At 38.2% G+C, this 12774-nt stretch overlaps 1 protein-coding gene across 3 annotated transcripts in view; it reads left to right on the top strand.

Moving 5' to 3' along the window:
- HPDL (4-hydroxyphenylpyruvate dioxygenase like) overlaps window positions 1-12774 on the top strand; it is a 155479-nt gene that overhangs the window by 73515 nt on the left and 69190 nt on the right. The gene's annotated exons all lie outside the window — the stretch shown is intronic.

Below are 12774 nucleotides of genomic sequence, written 5' to 3' on the forward strand. Positions count from 1 at the left end.
TTGGAATAAAATTATAACTGAGGCATCCCAAGAGTTAATGAGACTCATTATTAAATATAGGGAACTCCTCTTAACCCATATAGATTCCGATATCCAAATTGAAGAGAAAAATATGGAACTATTTAAAGACTCGCAAACCTTTAAAGAGAAGCAAGAGCACCTATATACAAAATTAATAAACTCAAAGATGATACCATCGCTAAAAAAACTAAGAAAATAAACAGAGATCTGAATGCTGCCCAAGAAAGTCCGGATATGGGTATTAGTTGTGACTCAGTGGCACCAGAGTCAGTTCAACAAGGGCCTGCAACTCAGCTACCGACCCAGGGAGATTGGATTGAGGTACCCCCCAAAATGTATCCCAGCAATGAATATATTGGAAGAAGGGGAGGATCTGGGGGTAATAAAACCCCTGGTAACATTCCACATAATAGGAATAACAGAATACAGCAAAGGAGATTCCAAAGTGAGGAATATCAAGGCAGTTACCAAGGAGGTAATACCAACAAATTCAATTACAATACTGGGAATCTGAGATTCTTTAATAGAGGCAATTTTATACATAAGGACAGTTGGCAGAGGAATATTCAACACAGACCATATGGAGGTCATGGATATGACAACACCCCCCAGTATGAATCTAAAAGGGGATACCACTCATCATATTGGAGTAATGGGCGTCCAAATAGACCATATCAACCGTATTGGGTCAGAGAAAACTATGGACAATACCAACAACAATTTAATGAATCTGAATTTGATAATCATAATGAGACCATGATGAAATACCAACAAAGAAACCCGTTTAGACAACAACGACAATATCATGATCAGATGGCTGACTATCATCCCCAGGGAAGTCGGAGAGGACAACAAAATGAGTGGAAAGGGAACTATAGAGAAATGCCAAACAGATTCTCTCCCCTGGCTACTCCCTCATTTAGAGAGACTGTTGATACCCCTAGAGAAGGTAGTAACCAAGCATCTTCTTCTACTTCTTTTTTAGGGATGGGTCACAACAATCCACCAATGAGGGAACAAAAAGGCAAAAGAAAACAGGTGACGTTGGAAAACGTGAACACCCCGATAAAAAGAAGATACATCGGGGACGAAGATCAGGGTCCAGATTTAAGAACAGACTCCAACTGGACTGTCCAACAGGGAGGTCTGATAATGTTGAATCCAACTCAAACACCGACCAGATTGAAAATGAAGTAAAAGGTATATTTAATTTGAGTGACATCATCTTGAAACCAGAAGAAAAGGCAGTATTAGGGTTGGGTCTCTCATATGCTCCATCCAGAGGATTGGATAAATTCCAGACATATCTCAACACCAAAGAATTTGTAAGGAAACTTACTCTCAAAAGATATTTTCTGAGTTCCCCAACTGAAAGAAGTATATCATCTATACCGAAAACTTCTAATGAAGACCAGTATATACACTCAGACCTCCGACCTAAGTCACGTTTCTATCCCACTCATTGTAAGGGACCAGCCATTGAGACCTTTGAGACCATGGTTTGTAACGACATTAAGAGACTGAAATCAAACAAGGCACACAAAAAGAACCTTAGTACAAAACAACTTCATGTAATATCAAAATTGGAACATAACCATGATATCGTTATAAAATCAGCGGACAAGGGTGGAGGGATAGTGATATTGAACAAAATTGACTATTTGAAGGAATCCAAAAGGATCTTGAAAGATAAGGAGACATATGAAATTTTGAAAACTGACCCCACCAATGATTACAAGAGAACGATAGATCTTCTACTCACAGAAGCTAACGATATAGGCATCCTGAATGACAAAGAGACAAGTTATTTGACTATAAAACACCCCAAGATTCCAGTGTTTTACTACCTGCCCAAAATCCACAAAAGTTTGGTCAATCCACCTGGGCGACCGATAATATCGGGCATTGGATCCTTGTCAAGTAACTTATCGGAGTACATTGAAAAAAAGCTACAACCCTATGTCAGGTCTTTACCATCCTACCTGAGGGATTCTACCAAAGTTTTGAACCTATTAAGGGATATGGAATGGGATGAGAATTACATCATGGTCACTAGCGATGTGACATCACTATATACCTCAATTCCACACGAGAGGGGTTTGGAATCCATCAGTTATTACCTGGACAAAGATGACAATATGCCCCAATCTCAGAGGACGTTTATATTAGACGGCATAGACTATATTCTCAAACACAATTACTTCTATTGTGAAAAAGTGTTTTACCGTCAAATATGTGGCACAGCCATGGGGACCAGGTTCATGCCCAGCTACGCCAATCTCTATATGGGCAAATGGGAAACCATATTTTGGAAATCTTGCCCAGCGGGCGCGGACCTGGTCCTATACAAGAGGTATATAGACGACCTCCTCATAATTTGGAAAGGTAGTGAGGAAGACCTTAGATACACACTAGAGGTCATGAATTTAAACCAGTCAAATTTAAAATTTACTAACACCATAAATAAAGATTATATAACCTTCTTAGATTTGAACATCCAGGTGACCAATGGAAGAATAGAAACATCCACTCACTTCAAGGAGGTAGATTCAAACAATTATATCCACCAGACAAGCTGCCACCATAGAAAATGGATCTCCAATATTCCTAAGGGAAAGTTGATGAGGATAAGGAAGAACTGTTCAAGTGAAGAAAGTTGGATTGAACAATCTTCGGTATTGAAGGCCAGATTCCTGGAAAGGTGTTATGATGAATCACTCATTAACAAGACCATCGAAGAGATAAGCAGCATAAAAAGATACTCTACTGACTTACAAATTGAAACAAGACAAAAATAAAGATGGCCCTGAAGGTCTAATGGTTCCTTTCATTACTCAGTATAGTGAAAGAAAGAAATCCATTGAAGACATAATAAGAAGACACTGGCATCTCCTCAAGGACGAGGATATCTTGGGTGAACATCTTACAGTACATCCACATTTTATCTATAGGAAGGCTAACAACCTAAAGTCAATCCTGGCCCCCAGCATTCCAAAGAATAAAACATCTACAAGCTCTATGGGAATCTTGGGAAAGAAGCTACATGGCATTTATCCGTGCCATTTATGTAAAGCATGCGCTCATGGGATGAGAACCGATACCTTCAAGTCTAAGGTCTCCAACGAAGTATTTAACATCAAACAGACCATAAGATGTACTGATCAATTTGTTGTCTATCTGATCGAATGTGGCTGGGGCTTACAGTATGTGGGTCAAACTACATGGAAATTAAGAGATAGGATTCGTGAACACCTATTACAGATCAAGTGGAAAAAAGTAGAGCTACCTCTATACAAAAATTTCAAAGAAGAAATGCTTTCTATGCCTTTTCTGCTCTCTCTGTCTTCCCTTCTCCTAAAAATCACTGCATGTCCCTATAACAACAATCCCCACACTATCCATATCTCCCCCTCCCTTCTCTCATCCCCTATGCTGTCCTCTCATGAACTACTTTGTTTCCTTAGAAACTCTTCCCCCTCTAACTCTCCTGTGTCTAACCATTCCCGCTCCTACAAATCTCACTCTCACCTTCTGTCTCTCTCACTGCTACTACTGCTTGCTGCTGGTGATGTCTCTCCTAACCCTGGCCCTGCAACAATCGCCACACTTTTACACTCTCGCTCCATCTCCCACTGCAAAAATCCTAGGTCACGCAATACCAACAATCTCATCTCAATTAACACACAGCGCCTAACCCCTCCCTTTTCTTGTGCCCTCTGGAATGCTCGCTCCGTCTGTAACAAGCTTACAACTGTTCACGACCTGTTTGTTTCCAACGCTTTCAACCTCTTAGCTATTACTGAAACCTGGCTATCTTCCTCTGACACTGCTTCCATTGCTGCTCTCACACATGGTGGTCTTCACTTTAGCCACACACCTAGGCCAGGTGAGAGACACGGTGGCGGTGTTGGCATCTTACTCTCCCCCTCCTGCTCCTATCAGTACCTATCCCCATTTCCATCTCTCTCCTTTTCTTCCTTTGAAGTGCACTGCATTCGCCTGTTCTCCCCTCTCTCTCTCAGAGTGGCAGTTATCTATCGCCCCCCTGGACCAACTTCCCAATTCCTTGACAACTTTGCTGCCTGGCTTCCTTCCTTTCTCTCCACAAATACACCTGCTCTAATTCTAGGGGACTTCAACATCCCCATTGACAACCCATCTGCCCCTGCTGCCTCTAAACTTCTCTCACTCACTAACTCCTTCAGCCTGTCACAATCCACCCTATTACCTACCCACCGCGAAGGACACTCAATTGATCTGGTATTCTCCTATCTCTGCTCTCTCTCTAATGTTGCATGTCGCCCATTTCCCATCTCAGACCACCATCTGCTCACCTTTAATCCTAATATAGATACTAAACCTACTTCCCCCTCTCGCCCCCGCACCAGCAGAAATCTGCACACTGTGGACGCTCCCCAACTCTCCAATCTTATTCAACTACGCCTCCCCCACACTTCCACGATATCCTGCCCTGACCTTGCTATAACCCACTATAACAATACTCTCTCTGCTGCACTTGACACTCTCGCTCCACCCCAACCTTGCAAAGCCCCACGTCATCAGCTCCAACCCTGGCACTCCCAACAAACGCGTCACCTATAAAAATGCTCCCGCACTGCTGAGCGTGCCTGGAGGAAATCCCGCTCTGAACATGATTTCATGCACTATAAGTTCATTCTCCACTCTTACACCTCTGCCCTTCGCTTAGCTAAGCAAACCTACTTCTCCTCTCTTAATCCACTCACTCCTCAAACCCTAAAAGACTCTTCTCTATTTTCAACTCTCTCCTCTACCAACCTGCACCACCCCCCTCATCTGCATTCAGTGCTCAAGACCTCGCTGACTATTTTCTCAATAAAACACTTGCAATCCGAGGAAACATCCCAACACAAACCTGCAATCTCCCAACTCCGCTCCCAGTCACCCCCTCTGCCACTCTCTGCACCCTCCTCCCAACCACTGAGAGTGAAGTGGCTTCCCTTTTGTCTTCCTCACACCTCACTACCTGCCCACTTGACCCTATTCCTTCACATCTAATTCCTCCTCTGTCTACCACCCTCACTCCGGCTCTTACTCACATATTTAACCTATCCCTTTCTACCGGCTCATTCCCTGCCTCCTTCAAACATGCGAAGGTCACCCCCATCCTCAAAAAACCCTCCCTCGACCCTAACTCCCCTGCAAACTACCGCCCCATATCACTGCTCCCACTAGCTTCAAAACTCCTCGAAAAACTAGTTTTCAATCGCCTAACCCACTTCCTGTCGTCCAACTCATTGCTTGACCCCCTGCAATCTGGCTTCCGTCCCCAACACTCAACTGAAACTGCTCTCACCAAGGTTACTAACGATCTCCTTTCTGCTAAAAACAAAGGCTACTACTCTATACTCATCTTACTTGACCTATCTGCTGCCTTTGACACTGTTGACCATCCCCTTCTCCTACAGTCTCTCAGTTCTCTTGGTCTCTGTGACACTGCCCTCTCCTGGATTCACTCTTATCTCTCTAACAGATCCTTCTCAGTCTCTTTTGCTGGTGACTCCTCCTCTCTATTGCCCCTGTCTGTTGGAGTACCTCAAGGCTCTGTCCTGGGTCCTCTACTCTTCTCTATTTACACTTCTTCACTGGGTAAACTTGTCAACAGCTATGGCTTCAGCTATCACCTCTATGCTCATGATACCCAGATCTACCTTTCCACCCCTGCACTCTCTCCTTCTGTCAACTCTCACATCAGCGACTGCTTATCTGGCATTTCTTCCTGGATGGCCTCTCACCACCTAAAAATAAATATGTCCAAGACCGAACTACTTCTAATTCCCCCCTCTAGCTCCACTCCCGTCTCTAATTTCTCTATCACTGTTGGCGGCACCACTATCTCCCCATCACCCCAAGTCCGCTGCCTCGGAGTCACGCTTGACTCAAATCTGTCCTTCATTCCCCACATCCAACTAATCCACCTCTCTCGACGCTCTGTTTCTGCTGCGCCTCTCTGTGAGTCCCTTCACTGGCTCCCCATTCACAACAGAGTTAAATTCAAAATTCTCACCCTGACCTACAAAGCCCTCACCAATGCTGCCCCACCCTACCTGTCCTCACTCATCAACAAATATACTCCTGCCCGTCCCCTAAGATCCAACAACGACCTGCTTCTTGCATCCTCTACCATCACCTCCTCTCATTCTAGACTACAGGACTTCTCTCGTGCGGCAACCCTCTGGAACGCACTTCCTCGAGATGTCAGACTTGCCCCTAACCTCTCCTCCTTTAAACGTTCCCTAAAGACCTTTCTGTTCAGGGAAGCTTATCACCCGACTTATTAACAAACTAACCAATTAACTAACAGTTGCCCTCTATCTCCTCACTAATATCATTCTCACCTCTGCAGTCCCCACCTCCTGTTTCCAATCCTCCTACCCATCTAGATTGTAAGTTCCCACGGGAACAGGGCCCTCAACTCCCCCTGTATTTGTCTGTAAAATTTTGTGTCTTATCGTATTGTTTCTCCACTGTACTGTTATCCTTGTACCCATGGGCAGCACTGCGGAATCTGTTGGCGCTTTATAAATAAAGAATAATAATAATAATAATAATAATAATAATAAAGAAGCACATGGAGGTAGTGATAAAAGCCTCAAATACATGGGGATATGTAAATTAACTAAAGATTGGAGGGGAGGCGACATGGAATTGAGAATGTTAAAGACAGAATCTAAATGGATCTTCAATTTGGACTGTATCCATCCTAAAGGGCTTAATGCCAACTTTGAAATAGTACATCTATTCTAGCACCATTTAAACTAAATTCCATTTGTCCAAGACTTGAAAAGAAACCTCCTTAGTAACATCATTATCCTCAAGGGAAATCTAAGATACCACCTCCTTCCAGAAAAAATATATATACCTAGGGGGCATCTTGTTGCCAGTTGTCAGGAATCTGTCCAAAATCTTAGTGCCAGCTGTCAGGAACTTGCCATATTAGAAATCTCTATAATTCACTCCACACTTTGATCTTAAGGTTTCAATTAGTCAGATATGTATTGTTTGCGCTGCTTATATTAAATATATACAAGTATTCTTTATTGAGGATACATCTCAAAGCTAGAATTCATTTTGAAAAATATGGTTACATAAACCGCTTATTTTAATGTCCTTCATAATTTTAATGTGTTTCTTAATATTTTTAATATATTTTTTAATACGTTTTAACATGTTTTTAACATGTATTTTCACAAAAATTTTTTTTCCTATTGATCCAATATCCTGTATTGTAAAAGAAATATGTAAGTCCTGGAGTATATGAGCCTAAAATCTAAAAGGATATATGTAACCATCCCAAACCACTGTAATAGATCTTAATTGATGAGTAGGTTAGCTTGTAATATATTATTATATTCTAATATATCGTTAACATATATCCATAAACTGTTGACATATATATTTGATCTTTTAGCAAAGATATTATTTGGATAAATAATCCTTGACTTTCCAAATAGTTTATTCATTAAATAAACAATTAATTACTACAATGTCAAATAGTTTTCTAAATATTTTTCTATTTATATACCTAATAAAATGGTTCCCACAACCTGTTTTTAATTGGACCTAATAGCTAATTATTAACACCAACATTGGAAATTCTCATCCACTGGAATATATTCATAACATTTATATGTCAGATTGGCCCCTACCGCCTGCCCACACTTGCCTCTAGTATGCCCTATACGAAAATGGAGCCGTAACAACCGGAAGTGACGAACCGGAAACACCGGATAAACTAACTTCAGATTAGGGAAACGGAAGTGCGGTAGACGGCGGTGGTTGACTTGACCACGTCAGACCCAGTTTGGCGCCTTTTTTTTTGCCAGTTACTCCCACCACATCTGGTATTTAAGGTTAGTAAGTATTTGAGCCTCAATATGTCTTGAAAAAGGCCCTATTTAAGGGCTGAAATGCATAGACGACTCAAAGTAGATTTGTGAGGCTCAATATACTCCTAGGACCACGGCACTTGGGTAAGTCTATGTACCAATAGACCATATCCCATAGGCCTTTTTGTTTAGTGCACTTTGTTTTTTTCCCACAGGATTTTGTTTCCACGGACTGGGAATTTGGGACTATTTCTACCTAATTATAAGAATTGAAGTTACCCATCGGATCAATATAGGATTATAAGAATTTGGACTCAATTTGATGGTTTTGGGGACTTATGCTTAATTCATTGATGGATTGAACAAATCGTCCACAACAATTATTTGTATGATTTAATTTTTTGTTAGATCATTTTCTGTTAGATAAAGATCGATTGTATTAGATATCTCTGTGTTATCTGTAGGATTAGATAGGGATTTATTATATTAGATTTCTTTGTTTAGTTATTATTTTTATCAGAGACAACTATGTCACTGCAAGTGTAATTGTGACACTAGGATTGTGACACACAGTTTTTAGTAATCGTTTTTGAGATTATATGTGAACACTTTTTTACCACTTTTTTGTCATTTTTTCTTTTTTGATCATACCGGTATTTGATCTAATTTGGGCTAAGCACAATTTATCTTGCTCCATTTGAATTCTTTACTCACTCATTATTGTTTTTATTTTTTTCACAATATTTGTATACACATTTTTTACCCACATGTGGGCTACCACTTGATAAACACATTGTTTAGTTTTAGATCACATATGTACAATTTACATTAATGTTGTGACCATTCTCTGGGATAATTGAATAATTATCTGAACCATAAATTGATTATTTGATCCTTATACTAATTAGATAGATCTGATCATATATAATTTTGATCTCAGATTTCTATCCCACCTAGATAGGTCTGATCATCTATGTCTTTTATATTGTTTTTAATGTTTTTATTATATGTGAATTAAAGTATCATCTATATGAACTTTTGTTGGTGGATTGTATTGTATTTAATAGAACTCATTTATATGAACTTTTGTTGGTGGATTGTATTGTAATTAATAGATTCCATATAGTTGTCTTTACACACCCATAAATAACTAGTGGTGTTGCTGAAGTATTAACCTGTTGTATACCTTAGCCTTTGGTGCTCCTATATATATGTTTGTTAAAGTATCTTTTTTACAAGCACATGCATGATATTAAATATAATACAGTTGTAATTTTCAGTAAAAAAAAAATCAAAGATCAACAAAGCTCAAGCAGATAATGAGTGTTTAAATCTTGTATCTTAGAAAAGTGAAGGTGGAGTTAGATACAGCCATCTAATTTTCGGTTGTGTGATTAAGAGATGTACAAATCCTAAAATGTTAATGACGAGGCTATGCAGTATAAAGTCTACATAACAACTTTGGCCATGTCACTTTTAAGAAATGTGTAGGGAGAACTTGTTAGATTAAGGTGACAGTGTAGGTTAATATATATATATATATTCACATTCTAATATCTATAATTGTTTAAAAAATATTTCTTTAACATATTCTTAAAATAAATAAAGCTTAGTTATGGTATCATTATTTGCAAGGTAACCTAGGTAGATTAAATGATCTTCAAAGAAAACATGATAGCTAAGTTTATTTTCACATTTAGTCAGAGCTAGTTATTGTATGCCATATTGATGATGACTTTTCACTCTAGTGAAGTCATTTGAAGGGACAGTTAACTCATAGATATTTCAACATATCATGTCTTACAATTATCCTCTTTACCTGCAGGAGTGTATAAAATGGTTTACAAGTATTTATGTTACCCTTCATTTTTATGTTAAAATAGTTTTTCTCCTAGGGTATCTCCAGCTATTCATAATGTTTTTGTCCTTAAGGCATAGCTGTGTAAACACAGCCATTATAAGATATTTCACTCCAAGTGGGGCATACAATTTATAAGGTAATACAAGATTTAAAAATTTAGGTTGATTATTTTGCAGATATATGATGTATATGTAAACAGTGGGATACAGTTAGGAGATCAGATTATATCTACAAGCTAATAAAATGTAAGTTTGTTGTGGCTTCAAAATAATAATTGAGACAAACAGGAAAAAAAATAATTTCATACATAATATACTCAGCTGCTAATAAAATAATAAGGAATTGTAAACACATTAAGTGATTCAAATATTATAGTATACTGTCCCTTTAAGAGTCTGCACTGAACCATTCCAAATCTCCATCAAAGTAAGGGAGATAAGTGGACAGTTTACATACAACGTCCTCACACAGGTCAAATGTATATTCATAAAACAGGCTTGAGTATGCCGTAATGTTTATTAAAGTAAATATCTATTTTTGGTTTACTGTCCCTTTTAAATGTATCTAACCTTTCATTTGATTGGCCAATAAGGATTAGGAAGTTAGATAATTCAAGAAGCTATATGCTGTACACAATTTGATATGTTATATCTTTGGTACACCCTTACATAACTTTGGGGCATTTATACATCTGTAATATTTAATATATTTGATACAGCATATCAGATTTGAGCGATATAATACACTGTCAGAAAAAAGGGTACGGTTGGGGTCTGTTTGTGAACACTTAGGGTACAACTGCTGTGGTTGTACCCCAAATGGATCATAATTATTACTTAAGGAACTAATATGTACCATTTAGTGGTAAATAAGGTACAAATATGTTTCCAACTGTCAAAGGGTACATGTCTGTACCATTTAAACCCCCAAAAGGTACAATCACTTGTGTGACTAAAAGGTTGAGGGGGATGGGTGGTTCAAGGCTGCCAAACCCTGCAAGTCCATATCATTTGTACACCTCAATTATTCATATTCACATACCTGGTAGTCACCCAACATGAATGCAACATACATGTTGTACAGCAAAATAATTATGTTCAATCATTGTTGGTAATATGCAAGAAGCGGGCAAAGCAAAAAAAAATACTTGACAACCCATATATTCAATGATACTGTGTTGCAATAGCAAACAAGCACTTAACATTTTAATCTTTATATTTAGAGCATCAAGATGTTAACTCTTAAACATAAAGCAAATGTATTAACTAAAATTACAAAGAAAAAATTTAGTTTTAAACTCTAAAAAATAAACAAGAGCTGTTTAAGAACCAATTTAAAAAAAAAAAAATTGTAACCATTCCCGTCACATACATGGACATTGCGTAACACGCCATAGTGCCATCTGTTGGTTGAAAGTTCCTTGACATGTGTAACACAGCTCCATCTATTGATAGCATGGTCATCACCAAAATGTGGGGAAATAGACTCATTTGCATATAGTTTGCATAGAGTGACAATTCAATGTATGGTTGTGAGTTTTATCATTTAGCCCTCCCCTGAATCCCCCTTTTTTTCGTTAGAGTTATATTTTATTATTATTATTATTATTATTATTATTATTATTATTATGTTGTTTTCAATATGTTTTCTATATATTTATGTTTTATGTGGCATGTCACCCTAAATTATATGGGATGTTTTTAGAGTCTAGTACAGAGTGATACAATAATGAGTTACTTTTTGAAGCTGGTTGTTTAGCCTGATTTATTCAGGTGGTTTTGTAGCAGTCTTAGGATTTGCTTTATGATTGGCTACAGTATTCAAACTTTTAAAAAAAAAAAAAACTGGCAGTGTGGCTAATATAATACTGTCTGAAAAAGGGAATAGTAAACTCAAAAAATTATTTGTAATTATGGGATATTGGAACAGAGTGATATAAAACACATTGAGTAGCCCTTTTTGGAACTGGTTGTTTAGCAGTCTTTGGATTTGCTATATGGCTACAGTATCCAAACTTTTTTTAAAAACTGGCAGTGTGGCTATTGCAATTACTGTCTGTAAAAGTACACATTGAAGGGATAGTAAACTCAAAAAAATATTTGAGCTATTTTAAAACATTATTAAAAATCAATATTATTTGTAATTATGAGTTATTAAAGGTTTCTTACCGTTCACCAGTATTTTAGATTCAAAATTCTTATTGCTGCCAAACCCACAGTTTTCCTCATTATACAGGCCCTATGATGATGGTCTACCAAGGTAGAACTATCATGGCGGCCCGCATGTGCAGTTGTAGTCCACAGCCGGCTCATGTTTGCGCAATATGGATCCCCTCTGTGCTCTGCATTGAGGCACATCGTCAACCAAGTGGCGACCACAGAGGGAACAGGGTTGTGACGTCACAGTCAGGAGGAGGAGCGCACCAGACTGCAGACACTGCCGAGGGAGCAGACGGAGGAGCAGCAGCAGAAGCTATGTAAACTAGTAAAGTACAACAAGCACCCTTAGGCTAACGAGCAAGGAATATAAATGCAATTTTGATTGTGGTGCTTCAATTGCACATGTGATAATTTGGATTAACAAAGATGTCCATCAGGAAGGTTGATAATAAGTGTGTATGCGTTTATCAATTTTTGTTATTGCGCATGCGATTTTGGGCACCAAATAGCATAATGAATATTATAATTAGAATACTCCTTCTCCATCATGATTGGATGAAGCACGGTGCAGACTTTGTGCAATAATCCGCCTCTTTTATAGGCAGTCAATGCTGCTAGTTAATGGAGAATGTAATATAAGAAATTAATTTTTAAACTTCATTTTTTATTAAAAGTGAATTTATAATACTTAATATTTCTTTTCATACTACATTTTTTTTGGTATAGGTTTTTCAAAGATTTATAACCCTTTAAATGAATGCATATTTGAATATTATATAATAAATTTAATGGAACAGCATTGTAATATGCTGCGTTGAGTACAAATTTGCCATCATGAGGTACAAAGGACTTGTCACAGTACCCT

The sequence above is a fragment of the Bombina bombina genome, chromosome 10 (genome assembly GCF_027579735.1).
Source record: "Bombina bombina isolate aBomBom1 chromosome 10, aBomBom1.pri, whole genome shotgun sequence".
Classification (NCBI taxonomy): Eukaryota; Metazoa; Chordata; class Amphibia; order Anura; family Bombinatoridae; genus Bombina; species Bombina bombina.